At 46.2% G+C, this 27,308-nt stretch overlaps 1 protein-coding gene across 1 annotated transcript in view; it reads right to left on the bottom strand.

The window, feature by feature from the left end:
- ZMAT4 (zinc finger matrin-type 4) overlaps positions 1 to 23,410 on the bottom strand; it is a 303,247-nt gene extending 279,837 nt beyond the window's left edge. Inside the window, exon 1 of the mRNA XM_016195630.2 lies at positions 23,349 to 23,410. The gene's annotated coding sequence lies outside the window, so the exon portion shown is untranslated. The remainder of the gene's footprint in view (positions 1 to 23,348) is intronic.
- Positions 23,411 to 27,308: the final 3,898 nt, after the last annotated feature.

Consider the following 27,308-nt stretch of genomic DNA (forward strand, 5'->3'; position numbering starts at 1 on the left):
AGAGGGATGCCAAGTGATAGACCCCTAACCTCTGCTTTGGGGAGTGACAGACCCCCAAATGGTCCACAGATCTTTGAAAAGCCAACTCCCTCATTTTACAGGAACGTCCCTGTGTTCTTAAAAGGCACATGGTTTCTCCTTAAGAGATCATTTCCTTGGTCTCCTGGTCTCTGATGAGAGCGCCAGGTCATCTAGCGTCTAGGGACAGAGGAAGCCCACAGAGAGCCCACTGCCGTATGGACGATCCAAATACACAGAACTGGTCAAACAAGGTCCCCCAACCGTGTAGTCACAGGTCTGAAACTAATTCAACTTCACCAGGAGTTAGGACACGTGACCTTTTAGAGGCCAGTAGTCCTCCCCACTGTTTGTTTGTGATGATGCCAATTCCATTTTGACAACCTGAGAGTTTCACCCTCGGGCGCTTGTGAGAAGGGGCAAGTTGGTTAACCCTATTAGAGGAAGTCAGGCTTACAAGGGGGTGGATACCTATCACTCCCCCCTTTCAGGTGAGGAAAGGGTGAAGACAGTTAATGACAGTGTGGGGATTGAACTGTATTTTCTCACATCAAAGGTTCTTTCCCACAGGAACACACACCCACATGCTTTCTCTTCTCTTTCACTGCCACCCCAGACACCACCCTTTATGAAACACTTGGACCTGTTGGCAGCATTTTCACATCTCCCTAGATCTGAGAGTCCCAGAACTAAGAGCCATCCTAGACTCTTCCATCTCCTGAACTCCCCAAAGGCCCCTCTCTCCTCAGTCTCTTCATCCATGAAATCGGATGATCTTACCTATCTTGGAGGCACAGTAGTGGCATGGGTAAGGGCATGGATTGTGAAGTTCCTGTTATGTGAGACCTTGGGCAACTTATTCAAATATGTGCCTCACTTTCCCTCACATATAGGCTGAGTTTTTAATGTACCTACCTCATAGGGCAGTTGGAAAAATTAGATGACAACAGTGCCTAGCTCTTAGTAAATGTCATCATTGTCATTAGAGAGCAGTTTTAAGAATCGAAAGTAACCTAAGTGCAGAAAGTTACCAATGCCTCTCCAATCGGCCTCCACCTTTAACGCCCCAATCCAAGTCACCATCCCTTCTTGCCTGGACTATTGTAAAAGCCTTTAGTCTCTCTGATTCCTGAATCCCACCTCTCCAATATCTCTTTCATGACACTGTAGGGACTCAGTCATTAACTTATATCATTGTTCTGCTTAAAAACCTTTAATATCTATCTATGGCTTATTGGATAAAGTCTAAACTCCTTGTTATAGCCTATAGGGCTCTTCATTAACGAACCTACCTCTTCAGGTTCCTCTCAGCTGACCTCTGCCTCTTCCCATCATGACTCATCACTGTTTACATATCTGCCTCTTCTAACAGACTGAGTGGTAAAGACCAGCACAGCTTGTCAGGCATCCTAATCTTAACATTGCCTACCGTGGTGGCTGGCACTGAGTAGATGTTCCATAAGTACCTGTGGAGTGAAGAGTCCCCTCTTGCAATGACACAGACATAAGCAGGCTCAATGTTAACTTATCACTGTACTTATCACTGGTACAACCCCACCAGGGCTATTTCAACTAAGTAGCCCCTGCATTAACCTGGGTGTGCTTTCAGCCAAATCTCTGTACCAGCAAAGTTGGATTCTGACCAGAAATCTCTGAAGCCCAGGATCACATGTAAAGCCTAACATACCCTACCTCTCCTCCCCACCCCCACTCTATATCTCCAGAATCCAAAAGGAATATTTAATTTTTAATTTTTAACAGTACTCACACTCTGTTGGCATACTAATTAACACCAATTAATCATCTTCATTAGGTGTGATAATGACTGGGAGAGAAAAGATTAGTTCCAACAAAATATTCTGTGCCTATATCAAGATCCTGGTGGCTCATGAGATTAACCCGCCTAAGATCAAATCCTCATCTAACTACCCTGCTCCACTGGAGACCTGTCACTAAACTTCTGGATGGTGTCAAAGAAACAAAAACACCCAGCTGGGGAAGCAGCCAGACGTAGAGATCTGACCTAACCAATCATCACAAAATTAATCAATGTCCTCCCAAAGCAGGAATTCTTTGCGATCATAACAGCTCCTGAAGTACGAAACATCCATCAATTATAATTCCTGAGTCCCTAAGGAGACAGCAAAGAGGAATCATATAGTACACTGATTCCTAAGTAGTTTCCAGTCCAGTGAGGACCAGTTCAAAAGCTCCTTACTTGCCGGAGGCCCTGTTCACAGCCTTTCCCATCTTTGGTGTTCGCATCTGCAGCTTTCCAGTTGTTCAGGCCAAAACCCTTGCAATCATTCTTGATTCCTTGCCTTCTCCCATATATCACAGTCTATTCATGAAAAATAAATTTCAAAGTACATACAGAGTCTGACTACTTTCTCATTGCCCCTACTCTGGCCCAGGCCACCTGGACTACCACAGTAGCCTCTCAACTGATCTCCTGCTTCCAGCTTTCCCAGCTTTCAGTCTATTCTAAACACAGCATCCAGAGTGATTCTTTTAAAAAGTAAACCTTTTCATATCACTCGCCTGCTCAAAATCCTCCTTGTCTCCCTCAGTCCTTAAAATGGCCTACAAGGCCCCATGTGATGCCACCCCCCACTTCTCTGACTTCTCATCCCCTACTTCTATCTCTCTTTATCACTCCACAATAATAGAGTGAAAATTATTGAACAATAATACTGGCATCTTGTTCCTTGAGCACAACGGGCACACTCCTGTCTCAGGGACTTTGAACAGTCTCTGCACAGATGTAACCCTCTTCAGGAGTCCTGCTGAAAAATCACCCTATTTAAAACTGCAACCCAACACCACTCCCCCTACTCTTGCATTCCCACTCCCTACTTATTCTGCTCTTATTTTCTTTTTTCCGTAACAGTTATCACTTCCTAACGTTTTATAGAATTACTTACATATTATTTCTACTACTCATTATGTTTTCCCCAGATATCTGTAAACTCAACGAGAGCAGAAGTCTTTGATTTATTAATTAATTTATCCAAGATACAGAGAACAGTGTCTGGCACATAATAGGTGCTCAATCAATACTTTACTAGTAGAAGAAGTACACAGAAGATCATCTTTCAGAGCCAGTAACAGGAGAGGAAAGAAGATCAGGGAAGGTTCCATACAGGAAATTACGTTTGAACTGAACTTGAAAGATGGGTAGGACTTGAATCTATAGAGTTGACGGAAGAGCAGTGAAATGGTCTGTGTTCTTAGGCCAATAGAGGGTCTGTAAAGAAGAGTGGGGTGGTTCGGTTAGACACAAGCAGGCAATAGGCAGAGAAGTGGTAGGAAAGCGCATTAAAAAAGTCCATTGGAGCCACAGCCTTGATGGCTAGGGAGAGGACTCTGTTGACAGAAGTGGCTAAGGATTCTGTGATGAGTTGGAAATATCCTTTCCCTTCAGCCACTTCCACTGTATAGAAACACAAACTGGGACTGTTTTGTTAAGCATCGTCAACCTTCACAGAATAATTGCCAAGAGACCTCCCTGGTCATTTTCCTTTCCATCCCCACACCTGTCGGCTCATGTAACCTTCCCAGCGCAGGGCCCTCGGCTCCTTTCCTTCTTTTACTTCCTAAACACTAACTAAGCCCTAACTCAACCCTTCCTTACACTTGCACGTGCAGCCGTCTCTGACCACCAGCCAGTGATTCATCACCCCCTCCTCTGCATGTTCACAGCACCCTCCTCCAACTCACTGAACCCTTCCTTATTCTCTGGTCCCTTGATGTGTATCTGTCTCATCTACACTGCATGTAACTTGTGGGCAGGTGGTTCTTTTGTGATCTTGGCACAGTTCTGAGCACATAGGAGGTGACACATTAATGTCTGGCAGAACCAGCCTCACCCAGGGCAGCATCTGTAATGAGTGCACCTATCACGCCCACCTGCTAAGATCACCACTGGGTATTTATTCTCTTGAAGAAAAGAAACTTCTGAGAAAGTGAAAGTTACATTCCAGTCTTGAAGATGATGGGGGTAGAAGGTACTAGTTGAAATATTGGTTGGTTGGTTGGTTGGTTGGTTGGTTGGTTGGTTGGTTGGTTGGTTGGTTGGTTGGTTTTTAAATGAATGGGTGTAATGTATACTGGGAAGACACCTCCCCACCACCACCTTGCAATGGGAATGAATGTCAGCATTTACCTCAGCAGTTTCTACTTTGAGGTTAAAATGATCCACCCACTAAATCTTACAATTGGGGGCCCATAGCCATGTTTGACACCTCCAGAGTAGAATGCTCCCCTAAGCTAACCCAGTGTAGCTTTCCTTTACTTTCCCTTAAGTCCCACCCCCAGGTGAAAATCATAAAAGTCCACTTTACATTTGGCGTTTGTTCCTTCTGAGGGCAAACACAGATACTGGTTTAAGTGTAATAATGGTTACACTTTTGCACATGAATGGTTTTTGGATACTGGAACTTTTGTTTAGTGCTTTTAGCTGCTTAGTGGCCCAGTACCTTCTTTAATTATAACTCTTGGCTTGAGCAACTAGACTGAAGGAGGTATGGCTTCAGACCCAGCTCATCTTAGTAGGCAAAACCAGAGAAGGTGGTGGTGTCTGTATTTATAACTCAGTAGAAGAAATATGCCCCCCATTCCCATTTTTCTACTGGATTTTCCATCTGTGCTACTCAAAATGTCAGGAGCAAGGAAGAAGAAAGTACCAAGAAAAAGAACATATACCTGCCCATCCTGAATGCACTAAATTTGCACCTGTCCCTCTGCAAAAGTGGGTTAGGGTTAGGGTCCTAACCACCCTCAGGTCAGAACATGACCTTATTTGGAGGTAGGGTTTTAACAGAGGTAATCGCATTAAAATGAGGTCATTCTGGTGGCCTCTAACTCAAAAGACTGGTATCCTTATGAAAAGGGGAAATTTGAGCACAGTGACAGACACACACAGAGGGAAGACAATATGAAGAGACATGGGGTGCACGATGGTCATTTATCAGCCATGGAGATACACCTGGAACATTCTCCCTCACAGCCTCAGGGGGAACCAACCCTGCTGACACCTTGATTCAGGACTTCCAGCCTCTCGAGCTACCAGACAATAAATTTCTGTTGTTTAAGCCACTGGGGATGTGGTACTTTGCTACCACAGTCCCAGCAAACTAATACAACTGCTAGAAATTCTCTCCACAACTGTTAAAAATCCCCACGTATTTATAGAAGGCATCTTTTCACATTTTATGCCCAGGGAGCCTGGTACTAATAAAGCTGCCCTCTTGCTGGACTGTGAGCTCTGATGACAAGGACTAATTTAATTCAGCTCTGCCTGGGCGTAGTCCACACTTGGGAAAGTCATTTTTCCTACTGTTGAAAGCTCTTTATCTCCTTTTTACCTAATTCCCAAAAAACAAAAGAAACAAGAACACATACGTATTTGAACACATTCAGGATTTTTACTAATGTCTAAACTTAAGAGTGTGTGTGGAGAGAGAGGAAGGGGAGCAGGGAGAAGAGAGTATTCTCTCCCACTTTCAGTGGGTGGCAGGGAAAAAATCAGCATCATGCCAGCATTATAGCTCATGTTTGATACTATTTTTAGAGCCGGCCACAGCCATGTCAGATCTTTAAAAGAAGCAAAACATCTGGGCGCGTTCCAAGGGAGAGGAAGAGCCCAAGTCACAACACAAGACCCAGCGGAAGGCTGCACTTCACAAAAGTTACAATTTACATTTGCTAAACATAATCTGGTGCCTCAGGGGATTTTAGGGAACCTGATCCTGGCACCAAGTATCGTGAAAGAATATTACAACAGCCGCTGTATTTTCAAATTTAAAAAAGTTCTGAAGCGAATGAATAAACGGTTTCTGGAGCGCAGAGGACACGCAGCATCTCCTCAGACGAGAGCCTCTCCCGCAGCAGCAGTGGCCACCAGTAGCCAATCGTGAAAGGCCCCCACTGAGTAAAGTCAGCAGCTGCCCTGGGACGTTTTCAGCAAGGCCAAAGTCAGAGCCAAGCTGGCCCCAGCTCCTCACCCGAAAGGAAGCGGCACCCACTCCCTGCGCCATCTCACAGAGATGTCCTTAGGATGAATTAAAGAAAAATATTTAACCTTATACAACACTTGGGACATCTGCATGAAGAGAAAAGAAATCATTATTCTACAATATTTCACAGACTTAAAGCAAGTGTGTCCCACTTTAAGCAAAACCAATATATTTTTTTAACTCCAGATTTTGAAAACATATGCATATATCAAAAGTGTTGTTCAACGTACAAAAAGAAACAGTAAATTCGGCAAAGGCCGAGGCCTTTTCTTTGATCACCAGGGAACGGCCAGCTCCCAGCCCAAGACCCAGACTGATGCATGTTCTCAAAAGGTATCTGTTAACAGAAGAATTCTACCCATCGATATACTTCATGTATTACAGAATATGCGCCATTCCTCAACATTCCTCACAACATGTGGTAGGTAGACACCCCTGGAACGCAAGCCTGGGCTTTGGGACAACTGTATCCTGTGAGCTGCCCCCATCCCCGAACCCACAGCCTCTGCAGGTGTTTTCCTACATCACCCCTGGCACCTCCAGCCCCACAATTCTATGAGCATCATGTAGGATGGGCTGCTTTTATCTTCAGAAACCTCCTCCTGGCCTCCAAATGACAACCGCAAGCAGGAGGGCAGCAGGTGCCAGTCTGGCTGTGGCTTTGGGGATGAGTGACTAACACATGGGTTGTTATCATGTCTGTAAATTTCTGGGCAGAGAGCAAACCCAGGCAGGCCACCTACTGTGCTGGGTACTGTCTTCACACCCACCTCACATCCACTCTGCTTCTTCAGTCCACAGTGTTTGTTTTTCTTTTCTAATTTTTATTGAATTTATTGGGGTGACATTGGTTAATAAAATTATCTAGGTTTCAGGGATACAATTCTATACTATGTCATCTGTATATTGTATTGTGTGTTCACCACCCCAACTCAAGTCTCCTTCCATCATCATTTACTCCCCCCTATACCCTCTTCTACCTCCCCAAACCCCATTTCCCTCTGGTAATCATCATACCATCGTCTATATCTATGATTTTTTTTTCTTTGAATAATCCCTTCACCTTTTTCACTCAAAACATTTGCTTCTCCCACACTGTTCACGGAGGGGTAAGAAGAGGATCCATACAAAGCCACTGACAAGCTCCCGGGGAATCCACACCAGGCCTGGTCTACAGAGAACTACTTCCTAACCAGGGCAAGAACCTGACCCTGCAGGCTACTAGATCTCATGTTCTTTCTATAACTTTTATTATAATAATTAATAAAGGCTCACTGTAGGATATTTGTAAACCACAGATGAAAATATAAAGAAGAAAACAAAATTCATCCATAATCTCACCATAAGGAGAGAACCTCTATTGGAATTTTGGCATATTTTATTCATGTTTGCATAAAGACCTATATAGATATAGATAATTCATTAGGCAGTTTAGAAGATATTTCACATACAGCTCATGAGTATCGTCTCATATGTCATTAACATTGTTCAGTATTTTTATATGGCTGCCTACTATTCCATTGTATGGATATACCATCATTTACTTAATTAGCTCCCTGCTATTGGAAAAAGTTGATTCTTGTGTTTCAGAAAAATAAATAGCACCACCAGGAACAATTTTGCACACACACACATTTCCCAACATTTCTGATTGTTTCCTTGGGATAGAATCCTAGAAGTTTTTTTTTTTTAAGTATAGAAACCCCCCAAATCAGCTTCCAGAAAGGTTGTACCAATTACAGTTCTACTAATAGGACATATTATATTTCCATGACAATGTCACTTTTAACCCTCAATAATTCTATAGCTGGGAAAATAGCATCTCATTTGCATTTAAATTATCATTGTTGATATTGTTATTATTAGATTGCTATTGGTGGTAAGTACTTGACTTGAATTTCTCACCTCTCCACCACACCATAGGGCTTCCCTATAAGGTAGACCCTCTCATCTTCACCCTACACAGGGAGAAACTGAGGTACAATTAAGTGACTTGTACATGGTCCAAAAAGGAACTTTCGGAGCCAGGATCACAGCCGGATTCCAAAGCCCCAGCCACCTGACTATTCTGCTGTGATTATTATTCACAGAGTCTAACATTTTCCCATGTGTTTTTAGCCATTATATTTCTCTTTCTCTGAACTGTAGTAAATTTATTTTCCTGTGTAGAAAGACAATCCTAAGCATTTTGGGTGTTTTGACACTCCACGCTTGTACCAAGTTTCACACATGACCCCCTACCTCCTTCTTGCCTCAGCCCAACCCAAACAACCACCCATCTCCCCACACATTGAATGACACAGTGTCTCCCCACTACATTGAAGAGTTTAAATGGCTCCACTTAAACTCTCTTGAGATTACTCTAAATGCCCTGGAATTTAACTTAACCTTGATTGGGGAATATCCATTCATGGTCAAAGAAGCGGTACTTAGGTTAAACCGTATGGGGCCCAATAACGGAGACCACCTTGAAAATACAACTCTCACAAGGGCCATTCCATTGGATCATCCATTCCTCTCTTTGTAGGAGGCAGAGCAAGAAGTCCTACGTGTTCTCTCCAAACAGTATCTCCTGATCAGATAGCTCCCGTGACAATGTCACATTTAAGTGCTCAGCCAGGCCAGCACCCGTGCATCACAGTCACTCCTCAAAAGCCCAAGGAAATGTGTGCCCCCCACCCTCCATGGGCAGAATCTTCTCAAAGGATGAGCTCCCTGGAAGCTCTGCCATGGGCAGTCAGAGAGCACTTCCACCCAACAAAGAGCCCTGCACTGGCAGCTGAAAGGGAGCCAGGGAAGGGAGGGTTCTTTCCTAAGGAGTCACCTGCTTGCCCAGGAATTCATGCCGCAGAAAAGTTCTGCAGGATCATAAACCAGCCCTGCGCTGCCTCAGAGCTCACTGCAACTCGTAGTGATCAGCTCAGGTTAGGGAGATGGATAAGATTTCCCCACAAATCACTTGATTAAGTCTGAGAAATCTCTGTTCCTGCCATCCTAAGCAATGCAGAGATTTTTGGTTCCCTTTAAATCTCTCTCAATATTATGGTTCTTGCAGCTTTCAGAGTTTCTTCCCTAGGATTTATTTTTTGAAGGCGCTGCACTATTTGGCAGTGCTACACTGTTCCTCTCTGGTACTTTGACCAGCAATATTTTGGGAGGAAGCTCTTGAGCTCCGAAACTGGGAAGCAGGAATTCCAACCTTTTTATTAATAACTCTGGGATCCCCTCAGCAGAAACGCACGGAATCCTGGCCTGGCTCCTCCTCACCCAGCCCACTAACCTGGCCCATCCCGGCCAAGCCTTAGAGAGAAACCACTCCACTGCCCCATCACCTTGTATTACTTCCCACAGACCCTCGAGCACCTGCTATATTCCAGCTCTACACTGGATACTTTATAGCTAACCCTCCACTTAATCCCTACAACAAACCTATGAGATGCCCATCATTTGGTATTTTTTTAAATATATCTTTATTCATCTCAGAGAGAGGAAAAGAGACAGAGACAGAAACATCGATGGTGAGAGTCATTGACCAGCTGCCTCCTGCATGCCCCCTGCTGGAGATCAAACCCGCAACCCAGGCATGTGCCCTGACTGGGAATCGAACCTCCATCTCCTGGATAGTAGGCCGATGCTCAACCGCTGAGCCACGCCGGCTGGGCATCATTTGGTATTTTTAAACTAGGGAAACTGAGGTTTGGAGCAGCTACAGAGTATCTGAGCCAGGTGTGTGGAGATACTTTGGGTTAGATGAACTCTGGCTGCCTACACCTCTGAGCTTTCATATACTTTATTTTATCTCAAAAAGACCACCAGGAATAAGATTTGGAGAAAAGATGGGTGAGTCCCTCCTCCTTTATCAGCCCTAAACCACAAACCCCTCATTGCCTTCATCACTCCAACAAAGGACCTTGTTCCTTAAGTAAAAGCAGCATGTTAGGCGCTTTGCCATCCAAGATGAGTTCCCTCTCAGAAAAAACTGATGGGCCCGGGTGCAAATCACCTGTCCTATATACCCCCAGCTCTGTACGAAGTTCCACCCCTTTCTGGGCTGGACTAGCAGTGAATTGATGTAAACCTCAGCACACTTCCAGACGTCCCCGGAGCAAACCCTCCACTTCCCCAGCTTCATTTACCACCCCAGACTCCCTCAGTCCCCACACAGCATGGTCTCAGCATCAAGTCATCCGCCCTGCTTTTCTACTGGGTTTGTCATCTTAGATTGCTCTCTAGTCCAAATCCTCAAGTCATTTTCCTTCCCCACAATCCCACTTGTTCCTTGGTCTGTTTTCCTTTTTCTTTTCCTTCAGATATCTGACAAGAACTAAGGAGGTGTTCTATTTCTTCGTAGTTTCTGTCAGCACTTACCTCCTCTCAAACTGCAAGGAGTGGAGAACTCCTTTCCAGGAGATGTCCTCTCCATGTCTCCTCTTTCCTCCTAGGATGCCGAGAGGAAGACACCACAGCGATCAGCCCCACCTCATGAGCTCCACCCCACATTCAGCTCCTGTGACCTTGGGTAGGTCCCTTCTATACCCGGGACAATGTCTTACAGTAAAAATTAAAGAGAGGAATCTTCTTGTCATTTTCTCCTCCCTCTTTCCACATAGGAAGATGTAAAAAAAAAAAAAAAAAAAAAGAAAAAAGAAATCTCAAAAAAAAAAAAGGCTCTAGGAGGAAAGGACAAAAGTGCAGTGAGCATTCCTAAGTGCTCCTAAACCCAGATCAATGGGCTCAGCCCCTCACCCAACAGTCTGAATTCTGAGGATTGCTAGCAACTCCAATGATTCAATTTCTTCAAAATTAAAGTGTACAAAAAAACTTTGTAACTATGTGTGATAGATGTCAACTAGACTTATTGCAGTGATCATTTCATAATATATACATATATCTAATTATTATGTTGTATACCTGAAACTAATATAATGCTATATGTCTATTATATCTCAATTTAAAAAAGAAATACATTCATACGAGAGCCACCTGAGTAGGCCTGTAGGAATCTTAGGCTGGTTTTTGAGGACTTTCAGTCCATGCTCTCATCTTGACCTTACTTGTTCAGTCACAACCCTTAAGAATTTACAGGCCCCTTTACAGGGAAAAGCTCAACTGGTAGCACTGGCAGCGAACTTCTAATTTTGATGACTCAGACCTCTCTCCATCATTGTCTCCCTTCCCTCTCCCCCTGTGCCCAGGGGGCATCTATTCCCACTGCCCGCCTTTTTCAGAGCTCCTGATCTATCATCCTAGTCACTGAGAAAATGAAGCAACAGAAACGGGCACCCACCCACCCACCCGCCCTTCCCTCCATGGCTGTCCACGCCGCCCACTAAAGCCATGGCCGCCCCTGTTCACTGGGCCCCACTTCCTCCCCTCCCTCCCTCAAGGCCTCGCTCCGGCAGTTCTCACCTCCTGCTCCGCCATCACCTTCTTGCCCTCCTGACTGGATCATTCCCATCAGCACACAAGCATCCTGTTATTTTCCCATTTTAAGGGGGAAATACTTTCCTTGACCCAACATGCCCCTACAGTTAACTCTTTGTTTCTTTGCACCCCTTTACAGCCACACTTCTCCATGAAGTGGTTTACGTGAGCTATTTCCAATGCCTCTCTTTCAACCCACTCCAACAGGCTCTCACCTCCCACTCATCCAAAGGGCTCTTGTCAGCTCACGGATGGCCTCCATGTTGCTAACATTCAATTCTCAGTTCTCATCTTACTTCAAACATCAGCAGTATCTGACTAGCTGATCACTCCCTTCTTGACAAACACTTCACGTAGTTTCTGAGGCAACACTCTCCCATTCACCTCGTATCTCCCGGGTTACTCCTTCTCGGTCTCCTCTGCTGGTTTATCTTCACGTCCTAGACCCAGAGTCAGTAAACATGGCCCATTTGCCAGGTGCCTGTTTATATAAGTAAAGTTTAGTTGAACACAGCCACACTCTTATTCATTTAAATGTTATTTAGGGCTGCTTTTGTGCTATTTGAGTAAATCTGAACAGTTACAGCAAAGACCACATGGCTCGCAAAGTCTAAAATATTTACTACCTGGCTCTTTAAGAAAAAGCTTGTCAATTCCTATCCTTCATCTATGAATATTGGAGTTCCCAGAACTCGGTCTTTATACCTCTTGTCTATCTACACGCACTCTCTAGGTGATGTCATCTAGTCCCAGACTTTAAACATTATCAATACACAGCTAGCTCCCAAGAGTTTCCTCTAGCATAGACCTCTTCTCTGAAATCCAGGCCCATCAGAACTAACTAGTGGACATCTCATTTAGATGCCTAGCATCTCTCAAAACAAAGTCCTCACTTCTTATTTTCCCCCAGTTCTTCTTCCACAAACATTCCCCTCTCATGCCAGAAACCTGGGAAATCATCCTTGAACCCTTTTTTTCTCTCAAACCCTACATCCAACCCATAAGCAAATCTTGCTGGTCCCACATTCAAAGTATATTCAGATTCCGACCACTCCACACCCCTCCGCTGCTTCGCCCTAATCCAATCTGCCACCCTCTCCTGCCAGGATCACTGCCTCCTGGCTGGTCCTGCCTCCAGGTAGCCCTCCTACAGTGTGTTCTCAACTCATGTGGCAGCCAGAGTAATCTGTTTAAATAATAGACTAGGTTGCTCCTTTGCTCAAAACTTTCCAATGGTTTGAGGAAGCCCCACCTGACATCTCAAGCGTCTCCAGCTTCAGGGCCTCTGCTGGCCTGGACAAACCACTCATCCCCCAAACATCCACATGAACCACCCCCCACTGCCCTGGGTCTCTGCCCCAGTTACTTTACTACTGAGGCCCTTCTGGACACACCCTCCCCACACACGCTCCCCATCCTCTAGCTCTGCTTTGGTTTCATCATTTCACATACCAGCCCTCCTACATATTTACTTATTTGTTTGCCATCTGTCTCCCCCACTAGAACATAAGCTCTGAGAGGATGGGGACGGGTCAGCTTGGTCCACTCTTGTATGACTATTTGTGGGGTCTCAATATTTTGAGCAATGAATAAACAAACACATAAAATTCCAGAAGCTCGTGTCTCTATCAAGAAAACTGAAGGAAGGGGAAGAGAAACACACTGTTTCCATCATGGAAAAATCAGAGAGAAGGCCAGAGCTCCAAGCTATCATGGCCCTGGAGCCAGCAGTATCCTTCACTGGCCTATCCCAGGGGATGGGCAAGTGACAAGGGGACTGCTTACCAGCAGCTCCTCCAATCTCTCTGCAGAAGCTCCTGGATGTCAGGAGGGGGCAGAATGGACAAATGGAGAAGGGGCTGCTTGTTCTGGAGGCCTCATTTCCCCTCCCCTCCAGCCCGCCCCCCACCCCAGTCACCCAGCTTGGACCCAGAGGAGTGCATGGATAGGAGCACAGTGTACAGTGAGCCAGGCTTGGACTCTTAACACTCACAATCAGTGTCACCCTGATGAGCCTTCACTTCTCCGTGCCTCAGTTTCCTCTCTGTAAAGTGAGGGTGATGACCAAATGTTTAAAAATCTGAAAATAAATAGTAGTCTCAGACTCTTTTTACTTTCTTATTTAGGTCTTATCACACTTAAGAGTCATAATTTCAAAAGAGGTTCTGCTTAGGTTTTTCCATGTGCTATAAGTTGCTCCTTCATTTCCAAGCACCCCTCTTGAGTTCCTCACCTGCTCCCCATTCTGCTCCCACTTTTTCTGCTTTCTCTTTGTGTCTCATAACTTTCCTTTCCTCGTCCCACGTTCTGAAAACCCTAAGTTCCAGGCAGGCAGGCAGGGGAGGGCCGTCAGAACAGGAATCATCCCAATCCTGTCTCTCTTCCTGGAGCACTACAGGGCAATTTCACTGTCAGCAGGAACAAAACCACCAGGGGCAGCGAGAGAGAGAACCCACAGGAGAACCTCGAACCCATTTCCTCCTCCCTCCCCTCACTCATTGCACAGCCACACTGTCCCCAGCTTACTAAACAGAAGAAATTTCTGAGGAGGAAGCAAAGCCTGGAATGAAGGGACACCCAAGGCAGCTCTCCCCACCATGCCCCATGCCAAACGGCCCCTCAGCTGCCAGATATCACATGCTGGCCCGTGGCTTCACCATCCCCCGCATCAAGGATCTCTCTACTTCCACCCAGATCACCCGCATCCCTTCAGTGCTCGGGGCTCAGAACTCACTGCCTCCATGAGCCTTCTGAGGCCACCTTCACAGACATCCACTGTCCTCAGCACTTAGTGGGCCTCATGCTGGGACTCGGCTGCATACACCCTTGTGCTGGATGGAAGTCATCTGCCATGTGCTACTCTTCCCTCCTCAGTGCCTGCCAAGGCCGCCAGGGGGCCATGCCCACACCTCCTTCGCCCAGGACCCTAAGCCAGCAAGAAGCCCTTGTTAATTATGAGCTTGGGCAGTATTTGCAGGCAGAAAATCTGGCTCTTCTGTCAAACGAGGCGAGTGCATTTCACTTTCCAAGTATCAATTTCCTCCTCTGCAAAATGGGGATAACAATAGCTTCCCCACCCACCTCTGAGGCTTGTGGATACAAAAACCATACAAACATGCGTCATTATCAAAATAAATAGAGCCTTTCGGTTCACAACACTCTTCAATCTGCCCTACGTTTTGGCCTATCCACTTTTCCCAATTAAGCCTGTGAAAGCCCCAAGGACGTGCCCATCAGAGCTGCCACCTGCCCTGCTGAGGGAAGGTACCCCAGAGCCACCATGTGGCCCAGGCACACATCATGGAGCCAGCCAGCTGCGACTGCCACGGAGGGCAGGAGTCTCAGGCTGCCTGGAGTTTATGCAACAAAGAAAACCACAATGGGAAGCAAATGCATTCCGGAAAAGCGGCAATAAATGACACACTTGGTCAGAAGGCAGAACCCTGAGGTCACCTCTGGAGAGCCTTCAGCACCCAGAGTCACTCCACTAAATGTGATGGCTGCCAGTGCATTCATTGGTCTTAATTACTAAGCAAATTAAGCAAGAGGCCTGGCTTCTGGGAAAGAGGGGCGGATGGCTCCACACCCTCCTGGTGGAAATCTGCCAACCATCCTCAATAGCACGAGGAGCCCCACAAAACAGCCCGCTCTGGAAAGGGTGCAGGCTCTGTCACCAAAGTTCCCTGTTACGTAGCTCTGTGGCTCACTAGCTTTGCGACCTGAGCCAAGTCAGAGCTTCTCTGAGCCTTGACTTCCTCACTTGTGAAATCTAGCAGATGCATGTCATGCGTGCAAACACACCACCTGAAATGGTAAGATGGGTCTGACCCCTGTAGGAATGTGACAGGGCCTGGAGAAGTATGTGGATGGGGGATGAAGTGGGGGGGAAGGAACAAGGATGCTACAGTCCCTGGTCATCATTCCCTGCACAGAGATCCTGTCCCCTCAACATCTGAAGCAGGCACAGCCCTTATTGATGCCCATAGAACGCACTGTGTTCCCTGCGTGCATTGATCTGATCTCACCAAACGGATTGAGGACACCCTGCCCTTTACGCCTTATAGTAATAAACATAGTGCCTGACACTTTGCTATATGTATACTCACTGCTTAAACATTCGCAGTTTGAGTAACTAATTTAAAGAGCATGGTTTTTTATGATTTGTAAATTAATACATTTACTGCAGGAAATTTGGGAAATAGTTTAACAAAATAAAAAATCACTTGTTTCTTAAAACCCAGATTACCACTTTTATCGTTTTGATATATTGTATTCCATTCTATTTTTCATGACTATATACATCTCTTATTTTTTACAAAATTGCATGTATATTTACTTTTAAACCTTTATCTACTTAATACATAATTAGTATTTTCCCATATTCTTATTCAATGTAGTTTTAATAGCTTCCTTGATTTCCATTTTATAGATGAGCTATATTAAATTTAATTAATCCCTCCACACAATGTTTTGTTATGATGAATAATCCTGAAAGGAGTATCCTTGATCAGAGCTATTTTGCACATCCCTGATCATTTCCTTAGGATAAATTCCTGGAAGAGCAATTGCTTACTGGTTCAAAGGGTATGTTTTTGAGACATGTCTCCCATATTTGCAAATGATCTTCCCACCAGCTAAGTGCAAACATGTCCATTTTTACAGCACTCTTAACAACACTGAGTATTATCATTTTCAATTTGGGGAATCTGGTAGGTGGATAATGATATCTTGTGTCTTCAGTTTATATTTTAATTATTAGTGAGGTTGGACACTTTTGCATATTTCTCCGGACATTTGTTTTTTTCCTCAGTATTTGCTCACTTATCTATTAGGAGACAGATTTTTTAAATATTTTATGGACAAGAGAATTAGTCCAGACTTCCTTTGATGACCCTTTCCCCCGTTTAACAATCCCCTCCATTAAGGCATTAATGCTAACGTCTAACTCACACCCTTTTCCTGTCTCTTAAACACATTTGCTCTCATCCTGCCCTGGGGGTGGGGGGCACTGCTCCATCTTTCATCTAACAGTGTGAACTTGCTCTACCTGTCAGCCTCTCCTCCAGGGAATGAATAATTTCTCTTCATTTTTGCCTAATCTAGTGTAATTTATGAAGTCAGAATATCACCCTTTAATGCTGTCCCCTCCTCTTCTTCCAAAATCACCATCTTCCTCTGGGCCCTCATCACTTTTCACCTGGACAGCAGCAATTTACTTCAGAATCAGCCTATCCCAGGCTTGCCCCTCCCAAACCTCACCCCTACTCTCCGGTTCACGACTCATCTTCCTAAATGCAAATGTGCCTGGGTCTTTTTCTGCCTAAAACCCTTCAGTTCTTCAGTTTGGCCAGCTGGTCCCTCCCTACCTGGGAGCATCCACATCTCTTCCCTCCCCCATGCCCCAAAACACACCTCATGTGCTTGGACACAGCAACACCCAAGTATCACTCACAGGGCTCCGACAGGCTGTGCTGTCTCATGCTTCTGAGTCCTGCAAATGTGGCTGCCCTCCTTCCCACCCGTCCCCCATGCACCTGGTGGGATCCTACTTATTTCTCAAGTCCCTCTCAGGTGTTCCTCCCTCCAGGAGGCCTCCTTTGATCGTGCCAAGTAAGGGTCACCATGTGTACCCTGCATCCAGGGCATACTACTATCATGCTACCACACCTGACTGCGTTCTAGTGCAGTCTGTGCACCGAAATCGAGGGCAGATGTGTGAAGTCCGATGAATGTCATTCTGGGTGGAAGGGACACAGCAGGAGCACCCTGGGCTGGCCAGCCCATCGGGCATATTTTTGTGGGTCATGGGGACCCTCATCTTCCACTGACAGGCTCCCTGGTCCCTCGGTTTACTGTCCTTCCTCACGCTTTCTACCCCTCCTCTCTCTTCTTCATCTTCACAAGCTCTCTCCATCCTTCAAGCCTGTCACATCGGGGGCAGCCCAGCCCCTGGTGCCCACCATGTCCTCTCCTCTTTTGGCTCAGCCAGTCCTTGGGCAGACATTGCACTTGGCCGCCTCTGGGGGTAGTGGTCTTTCTACACAAGTTCTTGCAGGAAAAAGACCACGCTTATCTTGTCTGACAGACCCCCTAGCACCTGCCTCGGTACTGGACACAAAGAATGGCTCAGGATGCCCTTGTTAGCAGAAAGGCACACCAGCAGACTGCGGGGTGGAAGTCTCATGCCCTCCCCCGGGCACTCACTGCTGACCCCTAACTAGCCCAGCACAAACCTCTGTGCTTTCTTCCTTTTTCTCAGTGACTACACACATGAGCTTACTAATTATGCATTTATTTTGTGGAGTGCATGCCATCCACTCATTTTGCTTCCCATGTGGCTCAAACCACCGCCAGGCAAAGCCCTACACAGCCTCTGCCCCATTCTTTCATCCAGAGGCCACTGGCTGGACGGCAGCACTCCATTCCTTCCCCCCACCCCACCGTGAGCAACCCCTGGCCTTGAGCGAGCCCACACCTTTGTTGCAGCTCCCCAGGCTCCCCAAACACTGCATCCGTGGGGCTCCAAGCACACCCAGGAGATGTGTCTGCCCAGAAATGAATCAAGTCTGGCTGGAAGGAATGTAGAATTTTAGCCTCACACTGGAGAAGCTTCCCTCAGAAATGAGAATCTGCATGAAATTGAAAACTGTTTTGTTTTGTAAGGTGACTGGGGAAGTGTCTTATCCAGAGCCTGGCATGCTGTGCACCTCTTTTATTTCATGTATCCCATGAGGAGTCTCCTAACTTTGTGAGATTCAGATTAAACAAGGTTTTATTTTATTCATATCTCCCTTCCCAGTCCTCCCAGCTGTACCCCACCTCTTTCTTTTGGTTCTAGTTTCTGGCATGCATTCCACTGCCCCTGGCCTTGCAGTAGCCCCTTCCCAACCACAGGGGACTCAGTTTACTGTATAAATCAGGGAAGCTGGAGTTGAGTACACAGTGTTAGTAATGAGCACTCAATAAATACTGCTTAACTGCAGGTGTCCCTGTCTCTACCATTTGATTAGAGAGAAATTAGGAGCCCAGAAAAAGCAAACGGTCCATTCGATTTGGAACAAGAAAAGGAAAAAAAAGAAGAGCTACAAAGCAAATAACACTAACTTGGGAGATGGAGGACCTTGATTCTGGTCCCAGCTCTGCCATCGGGTCACTGTGTGATGATGCCAAGGACTGTTACCTCTCTGGGCCTCATTTTCCAGGTCTGGAAATGAAAGATTAGACTTGATGAGAGATCCTCAAGCTCTAGGCAGGACCTGCCAGTGACGACGGCACCCTGGAGGGTAGTGCAGGTGGGCTGCACCCCTTCCCCACTCGTCCCAGGGACTGTGATTCTCAGCCACTCTGACAGCCCAAGACCAATGGTGAGGTTTCAGAAAAATGAAAAAGGACCCTCCTCAGGAGGGGGAGCGATTCCTAGACTAGACAGCCGTGCCTCTGGCCTCCCCACAGCCCTCTGTCGCCTCCTCCAGCTGAATCTCCATTTCCTAAAGATCATCACAGAGGCTCCACAACCTTCCCTTTTTAACAACTCTTGCTGATGGAAAATTCTTCCTCATACCTAATCTAAGTCCATCTGCTGCAATTTCTGTCTATTTTCTCTCATTCACTCCTTACTGGAGATGGAGAACAGCTGGTTGCCATCCTCCATATAACATCCCCTCCTAAACCAAAATCAGTTATTACATCACCCCTCAGCCTGTTTTTCCCCTAGTGTAGCACCCACCGTTCCTCTGACCTGCCTTCATGGATTCTAGTCTGAAGCGTCACTGAGCACTGCGGCCTGCCTTGGAGGACGCTCGGCAGGCTCCAGGTCCATCTGAAGCTGTAGCATCGCAGCTGGAGATAGGACTCGGGTGACAAAATCCAGAGAGAAGGTCAGACAGGGCAGAAAGGGCTCAACTAGTCCAAGCCCCTGACTTACATATGAAAAAACTGAAAGACAAAGCAAGGAAGTGCAGCCACCAAGGTCAAATCTGAGGGACCACGCTCCAGGGCTGGACCACAGACTTCACCACCACAATGCCCCGAGTGGCTGCAGCCTGTCCTTAATGTGGGAAAGAGTGGGATTAGGCTCAACTGAAAAGCAAAGGGTCACAATGGCTCAGACACTCCCTATCCAAACTCTGCCTTTCCAATCCTACCAGCAGATACCTGAAATTCCACCGTGAACAGCTTTGATTTCCATCAAGAACTCAAATACCTCTGTTAGTGGCAACACTGCTAACTGTTCACACCTTAGTATGAATAAGTAGATCTGATTCTTTCCAACTTTTGATAGAGAGATTTAGGGGTGAGGCAGGAATTAAGGACAAAGAAACTGGGAAAATGACAAATTTCACTGCATGTGAACATTTTCAAGGTCAGTCCTGTGCATGGGGCGGAAGGTGGGCAGGACATGGAGCCCTGAAGGCTGTACCTGCTCGGAATCCCTTGCACCAGACAGGCCTGTGCTTGGAAACCTCTGTCCCGCCTGTCTCGCAGAGACAGCTACACCACCCCAGGTGCTCTGTGAGGTCTGTGTAGACCTGAACATGGTGAGAGGATTACCTCACTGCTCCCATAGGGCTGACCCAGTGTGCCTCCCAGAATTCCTGACTCCCCTTGTTAACCATTTCAGATGTGAGGTGAGCAGGGTGTCTAAATTAAATCTCAACCTCTAGGGTGCCCTTAAGTGACAAGCAGGAAGAGCAGGAAGGGGAGGAAGAAGGGGAGATATATCTGACATTAAATACGACTGTTCAGGTACCCGCTTCAATAGCTTCAGAGTGGGGAGGGGGACAAGTGTAAAGAAAGTGAATCAGGAGAACTATTTAATAATTTGGGCTACGACATTTTCCTAAGTGAAGAAAGGAGGAGGAAACAACAGAGTGTAGTGAATACATTTCAGAGCCCAGGTTTCAAAACACTCCTCTCCCTGTCTTGAATAAACAGAAGCCTCATGCTCCAGCCTCTTCACCTTCAGAGGGTGCTCCAGGCAGTTCCCAACCCCCACACACCCCTCCACAGGGTAACCCAGAGTCCCCACGCCCCCAAGCAAAAGGAAACATGTCGACAGCATCTACAAAAACACCTAACCCAATAAATGTGCTCATTTGATTTCGCCCAAACCACAAAATTAAATTTTAAAATAGAAGTCTAAAAGGCTTCATTCTGATAAAAATTCTAGTATGTTTCCAATCCTATTTCAAGGGACAGCCTTCTTTAACAGCAAAATCAGCACAAAATGACAAGATCAAAGCAGGTTGGCAAAGAGATTATTTACTGATGTGTTTATGATGAAAGGGGCTGTCAGGAAGGAGGTGGGATGGAGGAACAGAAAAGGAAGGAATGGACTTTGACTTGCCAGGTAAGTCACCCAGGGCTGCGGAAACAGAAAGAGGCAACCCCTTCACAGCACAGTGGTTAAATGAGAGAAATACTAGTTGGCCAACTGGGGAGAGGAGGAAATGCTAGATCTATGAAGGATGCCTGCCCAGGGTTCTGGCTAAAGCAATCATGTTTGATGAAATAACAACGAACAAATTTAACTTCCTGAGCACTAATCAGGCCCTCTACCCACAGGCAGGTTGCCCGATTCACAACTAACCAGCCTAACACCAACACTAGCCATTAAATTCCCCAAAATGGATCACCACGGAGGGGCTGGATCTGGGTGTCCTGCCCTGTCACCCAAGGTGAAGTTACAATGATGGTATTTTGAGTTTTGTCAATTATTCTTCAGCTCCTATTATGCTTTTTTTTCAGTCTGAAGTTGTTATTTTAGCAATCTCTGATCCAAATGGGGAACTAAAGGGAAGAGAAATGAGGGGGAGGGAGAGGGAGGCAAAGCGAGCGCTCCAGTGTGTCCCACTTGTACTCCAAGTCTCCCTCTCCCTCAGCTCCCTGCCCCCAGACTGCCTTTTTCCTCTCTCTGCATGAGTCACCATTCAGAAGCTGCTTTAAAAACCTTACTTTTAATGTCCTCTATCATGATAGAAACCCAGCAGATCAGCCTCAATGAAAGGGACCTCAATTTTGTTACCTGTTCCTCATTCTAGACACCCCTCAAACTCAAAAGTATTTTCTAGTTTTATCACTGTCTTCATGAAAACCAAGGTGCCCCCTTTCAAAATCCCCCACCTGCTGGATGCAGCCTCTCCCAGGCTCTCTGGGAGTCACATGCCATAGACAGACCACAGAGGAGGAGATTTGGGGCCAATGATAACCAGCAACCGATAAAGGTCCATTGTCTAATCCAAGCTCCTGAACACAAAGGCATTATAATTTATGGGACTGCAAGTTTGTTTTGTTTACTGTCAGACAACATGTGCAAAAGAGAAAGCTGACTGTATCCTAACCAAAAAAAAAAGGCAGCTTTTTTTTTTAATCATTGCGAGTAGAGCTTTGACAATAACAACTCCCACCCAAAATAGCTGCCTAACGGAGGTGGCAGAAAACCTGTTGTAGAGGTTAAAGAAAATACGAATTAAAAAGTGAAAGTGATTTGTGGAGCCAGCGAGTGGAGGCTGTCACCTGCACCTCAGCAGGAAGGGTGTCACTGGGAAAAGGTGTTGTTGGAGGATCCCTCCCAGAAAGTTCACTCCCTGCCAGGACTGGAGATCACATTCCCCGGCTGCAGGTCTAGGAGAGAAATCAGTCAGAAAATTCACCTGAATTCCCCAAAGCCTGAGGGACTTATAGGACTAACCCCAGACTGTGAGCTGCAGGGTATCCAGCAGGTCAGAGGCCATACCTGGGGAAGTGAGGTGAGGTGGTCTGACGGGAATTTCATTTAAACCAAGTACATCACCTTCTCCACCATGGGTACCCTGCTTCCTAGGAGGCCCACTTGCCTACGGCCTCCTATTGGCAGAAGCTCAGATGCTCCAGGAGAGGAGATTCCCCAGGTCCAAAAGTGGGTCTGGGAGTGAGGCCTGGTGGTCCCACAATTAGAATGCACTAGGCAGAACCAGCTGCCTTCCATGACAAGCTTTTCTACTCCAAGAGCAGTCATCAGAAGCAGTGTGGTTTGTGGCTCCAGCAACTCCTGGGCCACAAAGCAAGGATACCTGCGCACCTAAACAGAGCCAACCCCAGGAACCTGCCCCTCCCACCAGCCTCAGCCTCCCAAAGTGGCTGGCATGCTTAGCACTGAATAGCCCTTCTCAGATAAGGGTGGAAACTCGGGGTGAAATTTAGCTCCATCCCTTTCATTTCAGTCCACACCAAGCCTGGAAAGTCTTCCAGAGTTTGCAGGGGCTAACTGATTAAGTAATTTCTTTTCCTCCGAGAACCGTTTTGTTGGTTTCTAAGCAAGTTGTGTGGCACTCAGGTGCCCACCAGGTCAAACAGGCCGTGCACACCCCAGGAAATGTCTCCTTCCACCAAATAAAATCAACTGAGACAGGATGGGCAAGGGGTAAGAGGTAGAAAGGAGACAGAAGTTTGAGAAGGACTCAGGTTGAAGGTCACAATAGTTGGGAGAATAGCTGGCAGATGAAGGTAATGGGAAGGGGGCTGACCCTATGGGGGGAAACCCAGCCAACCAACCACGTTTCTCAGAGCCTGCCTCCCAGTGACCTGCCCACCAGGAAGCAGCACATCCAGAGGTCCAACTCCCTAACCTAAATCTACACCCAGCCCCGAGGGCACCCTCGCCCAACACCAAACCTATTTCCACAGACGTGAGCGCAGCTAATTGAGAATAGTAAACAAACCCAGTTCTAGACGGCGCAGAAGTTTTCTAAATTGCCAGCTCGTTTTCCTCCCAACAAAAGACGGCGATTTCCCACCTTTGGCACATTTCCTCCCCTAAACTTTTCTTTCTGCATTCCCTCCACATATGCTAAACTGCGAGCCACTGGGCTTGGAAGCGCAGGAGCAGCCCGGGGCCGCAGGCGGGAGTACCTTTTCCGCGGAGCAGAGGGCGGGCGCCCAGGGGCTCGCTGCCCGGCCGAGCCTGGAAGGATGCCGCGGGGATGGAGCACGCTGAGGATTACGCGTCCCTGCCTCTGCGACCAGACCTTTCGGCAGCGCCGACCGACTGTGCTAGCGATGCACTTAGCAATTATCTGCTGGCGCCGACGCCCCGCCCCCTGCTCTTGCGATTGGCTCTCCAGTCCCGGGCAGGACTGCATTGGTTTCAACCGACCTCACTCACTGCTTTGGCTCCTACTATTATCTAAGCCATCAACGGGAATAATTCTGTTTCATTGACAACCTGTGAGGCTTTCCTCTGGCCCGGCGTGGGGGCAGGACTGGGAGTCCAGTAGAGGGAGGAGGGCAGGGTAGAAAAAGTGGGGGTGGGGGAGAGGGAGAGCCCGAGAAGGGGTGGGGGGAGAGAGGGGAAAGGGGGTGAGGGAGAGAGGGATGGAGCTATCAAGCAATCAGATTTTTGCTCTAGCATTTTAACTTCCACAAAACAGAGTCCATAGCAACAATTTTCTGGCCTTATCTTCCCCCAAATGGTGCATGTTCCTGAGGGCAGAGAGAAATACAGTGTAACGGCGGGTTCGCCTGTGTCAGACACGCTTTGGGAAGCAAAGCAAGGTAAGAGCTGAAGGAACAGAAGGGTATTTTTCCTGGGGCCACCCTGGAGGGCATATGAAGGTCATTTTAGTTTATTTGGGGGACATATTATGCACCTTCCCCGGAGTTTGTCCTTCAGTTCCTCTCTGATGTTCCACCTAAGCCCCCAACCTGAAAAAACAGTTTCCCCTGGCAGCCTGTTCAGAGTCTCAGAAGACCTGTTCTAAAGCCGAGGAAAGTCTGGAATTCCCCACTGTTCTCTCAGGGAAGTCCAGACGCAGGCAGTCCAGAGCTAATAATTCTGCTCAGACCCTCTAATTCTGCTTGGACCCTCGTTTCTGCCTGTTTTGACCAGGCTTCAGTTAATCGTTTAGACTTATGTCAGCGGCCAAAGCCAGGGAACAGAGGAGATGGAACCCATCAAGGGGTGGCAAGAGCTTAAATGCTTTTCCTTGTTCAACAAGCAATCATAAAACACAAGTTTTGACATTTTTTCCCTTAACATAGTTTTTCACAATATAGAAAGGACATTATTTGGTAGCTGAATTTTTTTTAGAGGAAAGAAAATAATTTAAAGGGGGTCTTTCAAAGAAAGCCCTTAAAATACCTATTTCAGGTAAGTTAAACTAACCTAACCTTTCACCCTTCTCCTACTGGGATCCACACATCTTTGCATCCTGGCTATAGTTCCAGGTCCTCCCCACTGGCCTTGAACAACTGTAGTTCTTATCAGCTTCTGCATCCTGGGAAGCCAATGGCATGTTCTCTCTGCCTTGTCCAGTGAGCTTCTGCTTCATGCATGCATGCCTGGCTTCCCTAAATACACTGCAAGCTCTGTAAGGACAGAGCCAGCATGGTGTATGTCTTTATAACTCCACTGACAGAACCTAGCACTCACAGAGTGGGCTGACTAATAAAACCCAATTCGAAGTATAAAGTAAGTGTGCAGGGCTCTATGCCTCATGGAATTGTCATTCTGCTGTGATAGCTCATCCAACCGGGCAGCGTAGGGAAGAGGCCCACCCTGGAGTCCAAGGGCTAAAAATTCAGGACTAAGCACGGTGACTGCTGCAGCTCAGAAGTACCTCCAAACTCCTGGTGTCTTGTTCTCTCAAGAAAATGAAACAGCTCTTCGCTCAATGCTGCCTTTCTCCCTCAAGCATCAGAAGGAAATAAGAAATATGGGATGCACATTTTATCTGTGAGGCATAAACCTCAAAAAAATGAAGTCATTTCCATAATGGCTTTGCAAATATCAGCATGGCTAAATGGAGAGTGACCATGTATTAGGCATCAAAAACTAGGACAAGCGATGAAGCAAAATATTTGTTTCTATTTCATTCCTTTGTCTAGGAGAAATTCTTACAGAGGTATAATGGTAAAATGAGACTTAGCTGTTCATTTAAAACTGACACTGTCCCAGAAAAGCTGGCATGTTCAGTCATGGTGTGAAAAGTACAGATAACACTTTTATGGTTTAAGCAGTGAGATTTCCACTTCCAAGAGAAAGCAGGCTCCAGGCGTGGGCCTTCACACTATTCCTTTGCCCCCCCCCCCCAAAAAAAAAAAAGAAACAAATGAAATTGCAAGGACACTCTTGAATACCTATCTAAGGTTCAGTCGTCCTCAAAGGAAAAGGAAAGCATTTCAAGTGGTTTTCTACAGTGCTTTGTCTAAAACAGCATGTTCTTACATGTACTTTTTGCCTTCTGAAGATGAGAAAGAGAGCTGCAAACAGTTGTTTATGTCAGTGCCTTTTAAACTGCCTGGTCATAAAATATTCTCTTTGAGAGAAGGATGATCCCTTTGTGTCCCATAGATCACCTACTTAATTCTGAGAGTTCGAGGAAGCATACTAAGTATGCAGATTCCACTGGTACTTGCACTTGTATTAAATATCAGCTCCATACAATTTAAATTCATTGGAGTATGAAATGTACCAAATTCCATTTTGTGGGCAGTACCTTGGAGAAGTAGTCCATTTTGATTTAACAGTTTCAGTGAATTAGAAGTCTGAAAGGCTTTGGGGGGGAGGTGTTCATGTTTTCTTTTGAGTAATTAAGGAAAGAATGGGGGTTTTTATTAAAACACAAATTAAATGGCAGCCATTGGAACTGCCACCTTTCTTGTGGGCAACCACTTGCTACAACAAATTACCCTGACCTGCAGTGGGAGGCTGGAGAAACTCTGTGTTTACTCTTCTGTTTATACCATTTTCTCAGTTATCATTTATTTATGCCAAATTCTGTTCCTGAAAGGGAGAAGAAGAGAATAAATCTAGGCAATGCCAAGAAAGAAGGAAATGTGTGAAAACAGGAGGGGGAAGGAAGAGGGTGACTTTCAACACTACAGCTTTGCTAACTGAGTTGAGCCACACGATACCATTTTAGTGAAAATGTGATATTAGCAGGATTTCTTAAAGGCAGCACTGGATGAATGAAAGATTTTTCAGAAAACTTCTCCCAAGTAGAGAGACTTGGAGGAACATGCTCACAGCTTTCTGTTCTAGCTGATGGCTGTTGTGAAACTTTATGTAATCTAATTCCCTCCCCCTCCGCCCACCCGCTCCACCCCCCAAATCAAACCTGTGGAGCCAGTGACATTTCAACTAAGTACAAGAGGGGATTGTGGTTGCCAAGAAGGTGTCAGTCACCATGAACCATTCTTCATGATTTCATTAATTACTAATTAGTCTTCAGTAAGTTGGCATTAAAACAGACAGGGCTTCATGAGGTTTGAACACAGTAAGGAATATTTTATTATTAAAATACCCTGCTAAATAAAAGCAAGTGATTCTCTTGGTTCAGATCACCGTTATATTTATTAGTGAGCCAGAGTTGTAAATAACCTGAAAAGAAAAAGACACAGACAAACAGGGATTTGCAAGTCTAAACTGCCCACCTAAATTCTGTTGGGCTTCAGTTAAATTATTTATAAGAAATATGGAGTTGAAAGCTGTCATTAAATATTGCCCAGCAATGCACCAACTGACAAAAGTTGAAGAACTGAATTAAGAACATCAGCATGCCTGCCCTGGTGGATGTCGCTCAGTGGTTAGAGCATCAGCCTACACACCTAAGTGTTGAGGGTTTGATTCCTGGTCAGGGGCAGTACCTGGGTTGCAGGTTTGATCCCTGGCCCCGCCCAGTCAGGGCACTTGAAGGAGGCAACCAATCAATGTGTCCCTCTCACATTGATGTTTCTTTCTCTTTCTCTCTCTCCACCCACCCCCTTCCTTCCGCGCTCTCTAATAAATCAATGGGGAAAAAATCCTCAGGTGAGGATTAACAAAAAAAGCAAATAAAACCAGAAAAAAGGTCAGCATGTCTTCTATGAGGC

This window comes from Miniopterus natalensis, chromosome 2, assembly GCF_054644295.1.
Source record: "Miniopterus natalensis isolate mMinNat1 chromosome 2, mMinNat1.hap1, whole genome shotgun sequence".
NCBI lineage: Eukaryota > Metazoa > Chordata > Mammalia > Chiroptera > Miniopteridae > Miniopterus > Miniopterus natalensis.